Source organism: Heliangelus exortis, chromosome 2, assembly GCF_036169615.1.
Source record: "Heliangelus exortis chromosome 2, bHelExo1.hap1, whole genome shotgun sequence".
Lineage (NCBI taxonomy): Eukaryota > Metazoa > Chordata > Aves > Apodiformes > Trochilidae > Heliangelus > Heliangelus exortis.
In genome coordinates this window covers 95586962-95600671 of record NC_092423.1, presented here as the reverse complement: position 1 = coordinate 95600671, position 13710 = coordinate 95586962, and positions in this window count along the sequence as shown.

Here is a 13710-nt window from a genome sequence, read left to right as displayed (position 1 = left end):
ATGAAAATTCTGATTATCTTAATATTTTTTCCTGGGAGTGAAATGCACAAGATTTCTTATCGCATTTCATGCATAATCAGAGTAATTGGTATCTGACCTTTTTGGTACAGACTGTTAAGCTTTACACTGCTGATTTTTTTTGCATTGAATCAATTATTTAAATTATGGCTATCTCAAAGGGAGCAAGATGGTGCAAGCTAGAATAGAATATTTAAATGAAAATGAAAACAGATTCTCCACCACTAACCCATTAACACAAAACATGCTATTAGCTGAAAATCCAACCTCTGGAGAGTTCTAGCACTTCGATTAAAATTTAGATATACTAGTATTTTTAGTCCCTTCAAACAGTCTCCTCTGGCTTGAAGTAGTATCATGAAGTTTCTGTTTATATCTTGTAAGACTTTCACAGTTAAGTCCTTCTTCAGGATCTATGCGAGAGCCACCACTACTTCAGGACATACTGAAAGGGCAACCCTTTACTTTAGGAAAAGCCAAATAATCAGTGTCAGCTTCCTGAAAGCAGAGTACTACTAAATCACAAATCTGTACTCAGGGAAAGCGACTCCTATGACTACTGATGTTGCTTATCAGTCAGCTGGTAAGGGCTTGGCACAATTATTTCCTTCAGAAACCATTTTCCTCCCAGGCTCTTGGGAGAGGTTCCCATTTCCCTTGAAACAGAATGCATAGATTCTCACTTTCCCAAATCAAATCTGCACTTTCCTTGGAAAAAAGGTAATTTAACTCTGGAGACCATTGTGCTACAAGCTTTGGCATGAGGGCAAAAGATGAAATGCTTATATTAAGATGCTGATGTCATAAACTACTATTTCTCTAACCAGAAGTACGACTCTTCCACCTTTACCCACGTGCATTGTTACCTTCCTCTTTTGCTTCTCAACTTTTTGAAGCCAAATCAATTTTAATGGTGTTATCCCATTGACTGTGTCAGGTGCTTTGCTTATAATTAACAAAAGTTATGTTTTCTTATTTGGGAAAATGTTTATCATTCAAGACAAGGATAGGACAAATAGGACCCTTCTACCAACCACACATTCAGGTTCTTGGACAATATACTAGGCATGACTGAGGCTGCCTGAGCTTTCTTCATGACATCCTGTATGGTGCTGTGTTTTAGATTTGTGTCTAAAACAGTGTTGATAATACACCAGTGATGGCTACTGCTGAACAGTGCATGTACAACATCAGCCCTTGCCCTTTCTCACTTCTCCGTTCCCACCAAGTCACCAGGGGGGGGATGAGAATCTGGAGAGGATGCAAACAGTACAGCTGACCTGGGCAAAGGGATATTCCACACCATACAACATTGTGCTCAGCAATAAAATCAAGCAAACAAACAAACAAAAAAACCCCAAAGAACATGAAGCAAGGACTGTCTTCACAAAAGGCTGCTGCTCAGAGACTGGCTGAATATTTGTCTGTTTGTGGGGGATGGGGAGAGATTGTCTTTGCATCACTTGCTTTTACCCTCTTTCTGTCTCAGTAAATTGTCCATAACTTGCCTACAATTTTTTTTGCTTTTGCTGAGGGGAGGAAGTGACCAGCTGTCTGGGGGCTTAACTGCTGTCTGGGGTCAACCTACCACAGAATATCAAGCATGTTCTTGCAAAATACACTTCCTTATTTTTATTGTACTGAGAATGGTAACAAAAAAACCTAACATCAATAGAAGGCAAAAGCACTGAATCCTTGTCATGTACTATCAGTAATAACATTTTTTCCTTTGCTATAATAATACTGTCTTTATCACCTTCTAGTGATATACTTATCTTCAGTAATCATGCTTTTAGAAGAAAGCACTTCAAGAATTTCTGTTGCCATTGTCAGTGTTTCATAGCTTTGCAATTAAGTTCTCAGTGAGAAGTTTTCATAGCACTCATGCAGTGTAATGCAGACAGCTCACAATTTCCATGGAAAGTGTTATTTTCCATCATTACACTATTTACCTGTTTTGTTTATCTGCTTTGGCACAATTTCCAAATAATGGAGTTAGAGAATTTATGTAGAGTCATTTCATTAGCTGGAGTTCCTTTTTTATGGTACGCTGAAACACCTGAGAAGGAAAAACAGAAAGAAAAGTGCTTGTTTTTCTGCTGCTACAGCAGTAGAAAAAAAAAATCTGGTGTCAAAAATGAGACAATGACCCAGGATTTTGATCATGATGGAGAAAGGAAGTAGTTTTGTCAAAATCACTCCATTCTCCTTTGTAAGAGCTTACTATCAATCTGTATTCAGGCATTCATAATTTACAGCAAATCCCAGAGGAGCCTGCATTCTGTGACAGAGCATTACAAATGCTATACAAAATCTAAGTGAAACTTGATGAGACAAACACATTCCATCTGGCAGAATCCCCAGTCTAGTGTAATTCATTTCTCCTGCTCACAAAGCACACACCAAATTTAATCAGAAAAGTTTGAATGAAACAAATTTTCAGCTCATATCAAAGAACCCCAATTCCTTTTGTGGATTATTGTATACCCCTTGTAGTATGGTATCCAGGGGATGATTTGTTTCCCAAATATGTTATCTTTAACTTAGAAATTACCAAGTTAATGCATTAAGAAATAAAGTTGAGTTTATCTATGTTCATTTAGTGACAGAAAATCTAAGTGACCTTCAGACCAACTAAACATTGCAAACACAATTTGTTACTTTCTTTATGACTTATTAGATATACATTTTCATAAAAGCATGGATAATTTTAATAAAGAAATAAAGAAATAATTTTTTGAGGGAGCAGTGGTAAATGGTCTCTGAAAATTACAAATTATATAATCCCTGATAATTTATTCTGCTTCTCATATGTGTGACAAAAGTTAGATTGTTTACAGTACCATTTTTTGTTCAACTGAAAATTTAACCAAAAGAAGAATTCTGAATAAATGACTTCAACACAATTTTAGTTAAAACTTGGTGGTGATACTTAATCTCTCATATACCAAGAGCATATACCTTCACGTAATTTTGATTTATAGTTTTTTCTATGGTTTAAATTTTCTTCAATATTTTGTCACTGGAAATCTTCTCTTTTCTTACACAAGTAAATGACAGTTGCACATTTTTTGCAGTTGCACTGATCTGTAGGGTGTTTCAAAAGATGCAGTTCATCTTTATATACAAAAATGTTCTCTTACTTTTCATTGACTCACATTTTTTTTTTTAATACAAAAATTCCATCATGTTTTTATTAGAGCAACTTTAAAAGCCCAAGTATTGTGTATTTGCCCAATCAGTTGTAATTGCACAGCTTAAATTCTCCTCTACTATTTTCTTGAGATTGTAAAAAGTAAACCGAAATATTTGTTGGATAAAACCCCTTTTCCCAATGGAGAGAGATCTATTATGAAGATTAATTTAATATATTGGCTAAACTCACAGTATTTACATTTTTTACTGTTGATGCTGTATCATGTTAAAGATGGGGAACTAGCATAACAAAAAAATATCCTGTTCCTATGAGATTTTTGTAATGATTTCGATAATTGAACACCAGGCTGTTGATTCTCATTATTTATTGAAAGTGCTCATTTCCATCATCTTAAATCTTTAAAGACGGTAAATCAATCCTTGTTTAAATTATATTTTATGCCTGAGAACTTCACAGTAAATTGTTTTGGTGAAGCATTATTCCCTTGCTTATTCTTATTAAACAGTGAACCTAATTTGCCAATTTTTGAGGATCTTGATCTCATTTTCACTGCTTATTAGTTCAGCTGATAAAGTTGAATATAGATATACTAATAGAGAAATTATAACTTTTGCTACCAGCAAAATTTCTTAATCTCAAAAAATAAAAATCAAGCTGTTTCTTTCTTGTACATCTCTGTGCTTGTGAAATACTATGCTAAATTATGAGGATTAGTACCATAATGAATGGACATCAGTAATATAATTTTAAATATTCTGTAACTAGTGGCTAATTACACTAATGATTGTTGATCACTAACAATCACATTTAAATACATCCTATATAACATTTACTTCCTGTTTGTACCTTTAGATACTTGGAACTCAACATCTTTGAATGATATAATTTTAAATCCCCCAAGCCAGGCTGATCCAGATATATAGGTGACTAAAAGATTCCTGTCTTATAATTTGTATTACCTCTTCAATTTACTCAGCAGAAGGTTAACTTGGAGACTTGTGGCAGAAAAAATACACGCCAATATTCAGCATGTGAAAAAAATCAAAATAAGGAAACTCCAAATATCCCCAAACCCAAGGCACCCTTCAAGTTAGCTTAACTTTTTGAAAAGTTGGTGCCTTTCAACATTGATAACCAACTGATTATTATAATTAGCATAGAGAAAGAAGAAATTTCAAGGACAGGACCCTCTTCTACATTCCTTTTCTGTGTTCAGGCTGTACAGAGCTTTCCACTCAGATATTACTCTGAGATTACTGAAATGAGTTTCACATCGGTGTAATTTTACTCTGTACTAAAGTTATTTTAATTCAAACTTTATAAATAAGGGTAGACTAGATTCAGCTGGTAAGCATTTGGTTTTATTTTCAGTTTAACTTTTGTTTGTGGAAGTCAAGATTACTCAATAACAACTTAAAACCACAATTCGTTGACAGTGCACTAACTCATTTTAAGCAAAGGGGATATAGGTTTTAAGGCTCATAGCTGTAAGTCTTGTTACAAATACTTCAGTCTACCTAAGGACCATGCTTTGCATTAATTCAGATAATTCCCAGCATCAGTAGAGAATGGAATAGCAAAAGTATTTTAAGGAAAAAAATTAGAAATCCTTTTGAATGGCACGGCATCGTCTTTATTTACTATTCCCTCCTAATACCTTGGAAATGCTGCTATATTAATTTCAAAGGTGAGATCTGAAGAACCAAGAGAGAAATATGCAGTTAGTCAGACAGTAAGTACTTAATTATTTAGCTCCTGAAAGCATTTTCCCTTAATCAGGACTGAGTCAGATGTTCAGGTCACCTTCAGTGCTTAAGCTCTTTTAGAAATTAGGCAATATTCCCACTTCCCATTCCTGGGATGCTCATGACTGAATTAGATTTGAGTCTGCATTTCCCACAGACTAGGTTAATTTCGCTCTCTAAGAGAAGAAATCTTAGGAAAACAGTAAAAAAAAGTTAGAAAAAAATCTCCTGACAAGGAGAAAAATTTTCATTCCTCTTGTGAAAAAGCATATTTTCAGCATGCATTGAGACATACAGTGGGGAAAAGACAAGATGAGTAATAGTTATGTGTTGAACACAATACTCAGTATTCGCTACATCTGAATTGATGTCTACACCCAGATATCTTAAATGACTGGCTGGATTAAGTATTAAAACATGCTCATCTTTATGATATGCTATGTTTGTATAAGCAAACAACAATGAAGTTCAACTATGAACATAGATACCTGTCTTTCTAATACTGATCTTGTTCTCATCTTTGCCTTAGTCTTTCCTTTACATATCAAATCTCTTTTGGCACTTAATTCACTTGCAGTTGTGCACTACTAAGAAACTTGCTTTTCCTTTTTTTTTTTTTTAATCCATGCAGTAGAAAAACCTGTAAATCTAGAATTTAAAAATGAAACAAAAACTACCAAAAACCCATAAACAATTTCACTCACAGTTCAAGAAGTTCCAAAAGAGGTATTAGAGAAGAATAGAAATAAAGGAAAAAATTAACCTTCTCCCTGTTTCATACCTTTCACTTTTGGTCTAATCAGCATATTTGCCATATTAACCTCCTACTTTTAAATGAATGTAATATGTTGATTTGCAAGATAAAGCTATGTTACATAACTTTTCTCATAAGTCCACATTTTTCCTCATTCCTCCAACATCAGATACAGTCAAACTCATGCATGCCATGTCCATCACTCCAAAAGGATTATATTTCCTGTACCATAACCTATTCCTTCTCATAAATAACTTGTTTTACATAATGTTCCAACTAGTCAGTATAACACAATTTTTTTAAACTGGATATTCATAAATTATTCCAATGTGAAAAAAATATCTAATGTTTCTCAGTTATGCCCAGATGCAAGAAGGAATACTCTGAGGGTAAACATTTTTTTTTCCTTCTCCCCAAAACATTAAGACACATAGAGTCCAATTTCTGACTTTGATAGTCTAAGACTTTTGCTTTCATATTTTAAGAACCCATCTTATAAATAGTACATGAAGGTACATTGGAAGCAGTAGAAGTGCCAAAGATGTAAATAAATACAAATAAATTTAAAAAATGTTAGTTTTTCACACTTATGCTTTAAAACACATGTTAAACTACTTTGTAATTTACTTAATTTTACACAGGAAAAAGCGTAACTGTTTTCTTGTGAATTCTGTATGATACTTGCAGCTTTTCTGCCTTTTACAAAAAGTACATGAGAATATTTTAACCTTTCCAAACTGAACTCAAAATTCCTAAGTTGTTACTGTCTTTGCCTCATTGGTTGCCTAGTTGCAGACAATTATAAATCTTAAATACTTTTTATTAATGTTATTTCAAATAATGGAGTGAAAGCAAGAACAGATACAAAGTTTAACAGAATATCTTCTTTAAGTGAAAGGTAGTTGCCTGCAAGCATTGAAAAATAATAAAAAGAAAAATACAGGACACCATAAAATACACACACAAACCACAATTCTTGTTTGTATTCAGGGGGAAGTCATGCTTCTGTTTATTATATGAAAAATGTTCTATAAGCCACTGAAACTGCTGCTGGAGTAGGCAGTGCAGGATGGCTATTTTATGATACCAGGATTATCACCGAGAATGTCAAAGATACAGCACATTAAAACAAAGACACAGTTCTGTGCTCATAATGTTCTGTTCTAAAGCCCTGCTGGAAAAGAGCTGAAAAATCGGAGTATACATTCAAAAATCCCCCGGAATTATAGATATTGATGTGCTCTCCTTTCACACCTTTTTCTTACTGTGAAATACTGGCCAGAAATTCCCTGAAAATACTTACTGCTAAGCCTTTTCTTTCCCCCCACCCCCCCCTCAAGCCCTTTCTCCCATTTTCCCCAAGCAATGTTTAGCCAAAGTTATAGAGTATCTGTCTCACTTTCATATTTACTTGCATAATAAGGATTTAGTTGTATTTTAAAGGTGCAGCATTATATATCAACAGTAAAAAGGAGCTAATGAAATGTTGAATTTCGAGTGGACCAGAACTAGAATCAATACATTTCTCAGACTTTTTTAAAAAAAACACATAAATATTAATCCAGAATGAATTCCCATCGTTCAGTAGCAGAAAAACAAACCCCCTCACTTTATATCTAAATTAGAGATTCTGACATAAAATAAATGCTATTTTTTGAAAATTACAAAAACTGCAATGTCTTTTTCTCCCCTGGTTACAAACACTGTATATCATATTGCAAATACCTGTGTCATGTGTCTTTTAAATAATAATAATAATGAAGTTAGAGGTTTAGGAACACCACCCTCTTTTAGGAACATCCCAGTGTTAGGAGCATCATGATGTTCAGTACTAGTTAACACAAATAAGCACAAATAAGCAGAAATTCAGAACAAAGGACACTGCCTAGTGCCCTTTTTAGAATAATTTTATACTGTCCTGTGTCTATGTTCCATATGAATCAATGTCATTTTCACAAGCCAGCATGAGCTCCTCTGTTGCAAGAGAGAGAATTCTCTGTCTCCAGTTTCAGCAGCCAAAGCTAAATTAAAGAGAAATGCCTTCTGTCCTGGCAAATTTAATCAGTGAAGTGACCTATGGAAGAACAGCTTTCAAAATGAAATATTATTGTCCTTTGCAATCTGAAGAAGTAACTAAAAACATTCTCCTTCCTCCGCCACCCCAAAAAAATTTTTTTGAAAAGGAAAAACAGAAAATGTAAATAATATCTTGGCAGAATGGCTAAAACTGTAAAAAGCTATTTTAAAAACTTAAAGAAATAAGAACATAGTACTTGCAGCCATTCTCATTACTTAAGATGTGGTTTAATTGTGAAGGTGAAATGCCATTAGTTGCTAAAGTCACAAATATTTCCCTATAAATCTTTGATATAATTGTGAGAATGTCTGTACAGAGTGTAACTGAGTTTCTGAATGCCACTGAGATAGTTAAAGGGGACAGGTATGCCCTGTTTTTGTTATTTACAGGATAGACACCAGTTTCTAATTAGCAAAGAAATACTTAGAAAATGGTGAAGAGAAAGCAATTTAATCTTTTCAAAAATAAGAGACACTAGCATTGGAAGATGCTATGGGATGCTGACCCTCTTTCCCCCTCCCCACCCCCCCACCCCCCCTGCCCCCTTTTTTTCTTTAATTAAAGAAGCCAAGACATAATCTACTTTGGTTTGGATGTTTTTAGAAAAGATAGATCAACCCCATTAATAAGACATATTGAAGATCATATTAGAACTTGAATATTTTAAAACTTTATTTTCAAACTAAAAAAAAAACATTAGGAAAAAAACCCCAAAAAAACCATAAAACCCAGAAACCTCAAAGGAATATATTTTAATTAAGCTATTAAAATATTAAGACAAAATTGATGAAGAAAGCCTTTAGAACAAAATAAATCTTTATACTAACTGTATCAGAGGAAACAAAAATATAGTTGTTTCTGGAAATTATTTTAAGGCAGCCAGTCCTGCTAACATATATATAGCACTATGGTACATGCTTTCACTAAATTCATAAAGGCTGTGCATAATTTATTAGAAACTAATTTGGTTATGGATATAAATTTTCTGGCAGTTGGGGGAAAAAAATCTTTATTATGCATATTTTGCTGTTCAACTTCCTTTTTTCCTTGTTAAAATGTGCTACTGTGGCACTTTCTTACATTAACTTCTGACCATATAAATTATAAACCATCAGAGACCATTAACAAAAGTCTCCCAAGACACATGCTTGTGATACAAGGATGTTTTATTTATAACTCTATAAGTTATTGTAATAAAATTATAACATTTTCCTTTAGTTTCCTTCATTGTATTTAATTCTTTTTTTTTCACCAAACCAACAGCTTTGTGGGTTGCTGTGAAAAGAAGCAGCACTATATTAAAAAAAAAAAAAGCTTACATAAAATGCAAGTATAATTCACAGTTACTTTAGTCTTCCATTATTACACACTAGGAGAAAAACACCAACGAAAAACGACACTCAGATAACCCCCAAAAACCACAAAATGTACCATACCAAAAATCCCACTGAGGAAAAACAACCCCCTGGTTTAAAAAAAACCCCAGACTTAAAACCCAAAGCAAAACAGAAAAAAAGCCCCCCAAAATCAAGAAATATTTTGTTATCTGCTCTCAACTCTCTCTTTTCTATTTAAATGTTTAGAATATTATAATTATTTGACAGTACACTATTGGGCAGCAAAATACAGAACTAACAAATTCAAGTTTGCCTTAGAAGCAAAGTGTGGGAATACTGTGAGTGTTGACCACCAGTGCTTATGTTTTGAAAAACAAGGAATAGAAACTGTTATCTGGGGGTGGGGGTCATGAAATTATTATAGAACCTGCCATGATCCTATCCAGAAGTTCAGATCGATCTCTGTGGTCTAAGCAGCTCCAAAAGCAAGGGGAAGAGGGAGAGAGGAAAACCTGAAATAATCAAACAAATAAATAAAAGACGAGCTATCCTTCTTTTCCCAAACATTCAGTTGAAAATCTAGGCATAATGGTTATAATCCAAATTCACTTTTTTTTTTTTTTTTTTTTTACAGTTCGCTCTCCTGTGCATTATTATTGCTCAATCACATGTACAATAAAAGAACAGAGAACTTTCAGAATGGTTACATAAATACTTTTAAAAAGCAGCAGCAAAGGATAAGGAGAACCTGGAACCTACTTTCTCAGTGTACTAAAAGCTTTTCTTGCTTAGTCCAGCAAAAAAGATGAATGAGAGAGAATATGATTACTGTTTTATAAGTGCATCAGCTAAGAACACAAAAGTGCTGGAGGGAAGATAAACTATTAAACTAAACAACAATACTAGCACAGCAACAAATGTGTATAGGTTGACCATAAATAAATATAAGCTGACAAGAGAATCTCTTGCAGGCTTACAAAAGACAGCAGACATGGTAAAAGTACAATAAAAACCTGCCCTTCTAGATATTTTTGATGAAGCGATGCTTTGGATTACATAAGATGGTTCTCAAGACAGCCCATGGCTAGACTTCAGCACAAGGGAAGTCCTTTCCAATCCAATATTTTTAGGACTGAATGTTTCTTTCAAATAGAGAAAAGAAAAATAAAACATGAACAGCAAGACTTAGTCTGAAGTAGACAATCATATAATGTCTCTTGACTTCTTACAACACATACATTAAACGGATGAAAACACACTTAAAATCAAAATGGATGAAAAACAAGCTTCCAGTTTGGAGATCTGAGTTTTTACAACAGAAGTGGTACCTAAGCCACTATTATAAGCTTTCTGAGAAGCTCATTAAATAGAGCAAGTTTTGTACAATGACAATTTTCTTGAAGTCCTTTTTCTTGTCTTTTAGTTTTGTTTTAAAATCAAGCACAGAAATATGTATAATGTGCTGGAGATAAAGGTCAATGTATTCTGATCCAAAAATACATACAAAGGAAAAATAAAAATCATATAATAATTTTTAAAAATCACAGTTCTGGAAGCCTTTTTACTTTTTGAACGCAAATCTTCCCTCTGAGAACTGTAATATTTTTTTATTCCATCACCAGGCACTGCACAACCAGAGCACCAGACATTAGTGTAGCCTTAATGAGTACATTAAGGGTTTTACTTTAAGCACTTCAAGAGCATCTATCCTGAAGTGAATGAGGACATGTCAAATCTAGAAGAGCATAAGCTAATTTGTTTTGATGAAAGAAAAATGCTAAAACTCCTTTAAGACCCCACAGAAAGATAAAAATATAAGAGATATAAGAATTCAGGTTGAGCTTTTGTATTTTAAAAGCGGAAAGGAAAACTTGAGGTTTTTTATTACACTTCTCATTTATGCTACCATAGACAAAACATTCCTGTTCAAATTAAGAGTTAAGCATTTTCTATTTTGAGAACTGCGATATAGAAATATTCAAAATAGAAAAAGAGGTCAAATATTTGATGAGTATGAAATAAAAAACAAAGGCAGATTTTGCACTGCAGCTTAAAGCCCAGCCATTCTAATACACATTTCTTCCAATTCCTCTTATCTTGAATTCCTTCCCATAAAGCCAGGGACTGTTAGATTTTACTCCCTGCTTTGACTGAAGTCTTTGGTCCATTTACAGTTGGAGATAAGATGTAAAATGGAAATCATCATGCATATAACTACAAATGCTGTTTAGCTAACTGTTCTTTTTCTCTTCAGTTCTGTATGATACGTTACTAAAAGTTGCCATGAAAAGTAACTTTAAAAATTATCTGTATCAAGAGGTCATCACTCTCTTTCAATTGTCATAAACTCTGCATGTATTTCCAGCATCATGCAAGTTGAGTGGAAGAAGAAAAAAACCCCCAAAGTCAAAAAAGCCCCGCAAAAGACTGACTGAATAAACAAGGTGTTCGCTTTCTTTATGAAAACAGAAATCTAGGTCACACTTAAAGTAAGGCTTATTTGCATAGGTTTCAAGCTTTCAGATGGCTTAAAATATTAATGACGTTAGACATCCACACAAGGGACACATTATTTTCACAAGGCAGTGTAACCACAGAGCTATGTGTTACATTATTATAATAAACCATCACTTTATATAACCCATTTATATAATATCTTTTATATAATAATATGTTATGTATATTTTGGTTACTTAACTGAGTAAACTAACTTGTAAGTGTAGGTCATAAAAGCTGAGGCTTACATAAGACTGTAGCCATTTGACCAGACGGTACAGAACGTACAAACAGAATCATCTGTTGAGACAGCTAAGCAGGGTATTACCCAACTAGATAAATTATTTACCTGAACACTATAAAATACAAGAACCCCACAATCAAAGAACTTGGTTAAGAAGATTATAGATGCAGCACTCTGTCATTATATGATGCTGTAGCAAAAGCCACGATGATCTGCACTACTCAGATGCTGACATATCTATCACTCAGTGGTGGATATATAAAAGCATATTTAAATTGGAATGATACAAAGGTATATAAAAATTGTTTTCTGTGCATTTCCTTAGCCTTCAAATGTTGGGGAAAGAAAAGAAGGAAAAAAGAAAAAAAAATTTGACTAAAGAGGAATAAAATTCTTCTATTAGGAAAAGCATGACAGCAAGAGGTGAGCTGCAGACATTTACAAGGAAATGGAATCAATAAAGTCCAAGTATTAGGGAGCAATATATTGTTTCTTAAGAAAGATAGAACTACGACGATAAAATAATAGAAAATTTACTACTTATTTTTTACATTTAGATAAGCAAGTACATAAATCTTTAATGAAGTTTTACAGAGATTGGTGAATCATAATTCTTCAGTAAGGATAAGAAAATTTAATTTTTGAGCCAGAGCTCTGAACAGAAAACATATTAGTTGTAAGTCAATCATGTTACTGGCTTAAAAAACTAGGAACATAAGCAGAATGGATACCTTCTAACACCCATTTCTATAACTGAATTTACCATCAAATTAAATCTGAACTTGTTTTAAGCCAACAGGATATACCTAACTATCTGTCTGACCTGGCCAGAGCAGAGATAAGAAGCACAAATGGATGAGAGACCTAAAAAGAATTGTGAAGATTTGTGTTCAAAGAATCCTGAGATAATGCATTAACAATCTGATTCTCTATGCTGACACGAAGTGGCAGTTCTTGAGCAAAATGTGACAGTGGAAACTTATAATACCCCTAGAGATGAGGGAATAAAAAATGGACTTTTACCAGAAAAGGAAGCAGCAGCTGGTAAATTGGTGGAAACGGATTATCAAAGATGTTGCAAATACATCTCCAGATCCAAACTGTAAAATTGAAAATGAAATTGTAGTAATTGAAATGACATTAAAAAAGGAGGTGAAGCAAAGAAAATTCAGTTTATAAAATAATGCAAAGATTAAAGAAATTAATTTAAATACAGTATTGTGCAGTGGTCAAGTAAAGAATAATTACTGTAAAAAACACTCCACGCAAGGACAAATTTCAAATGTCTAAGAGATGCACTTGTCATAGTGAAAGATTTGAAAGACAAGTAGCAACACAGAAGGATCTGCCCTACTAGTTCTAGGTAACAGAATATGCCTAAATAGAGCTCAGATATTGAATCGTCAGTGCGGCCAAATGCAAAGAAAAGTGCCAAAAATAAAAGGTCCAGTGCTCAAGACAATCTGTTCCTAAGAATTTACTGTGATGGATGAGCTTTAGTAGGAAAAATAAGGATATAAAAATGAGGAGAGACCTCTACCAGCTGAGGTGGTGGGAAGTGTAACTAATGGAAGAGCTGGATTAATATTCTTAAAGAATGTTATAATAAAAAAAAATACATATGCATATACCTTTGTGGTATCACTTTCAGGGTGGACTGAATGTGAGATCTGAGAAAGCTTTACATGATTATGACATTTTTTTCCTCCGGATATCTATGTTTCTTTTTTTTGTGCAGAGAATATAAAACAAACAAAACCCATGCCCTTCCCCTGTAAAAAACAAAAAACCCCAAAAAACCCAAACTGAGAAACTAGTCAATGCAGTTGGCACTATCCTGATTACCTCCAGCATACATCAGTGTTAAAATTAGCTATATAAT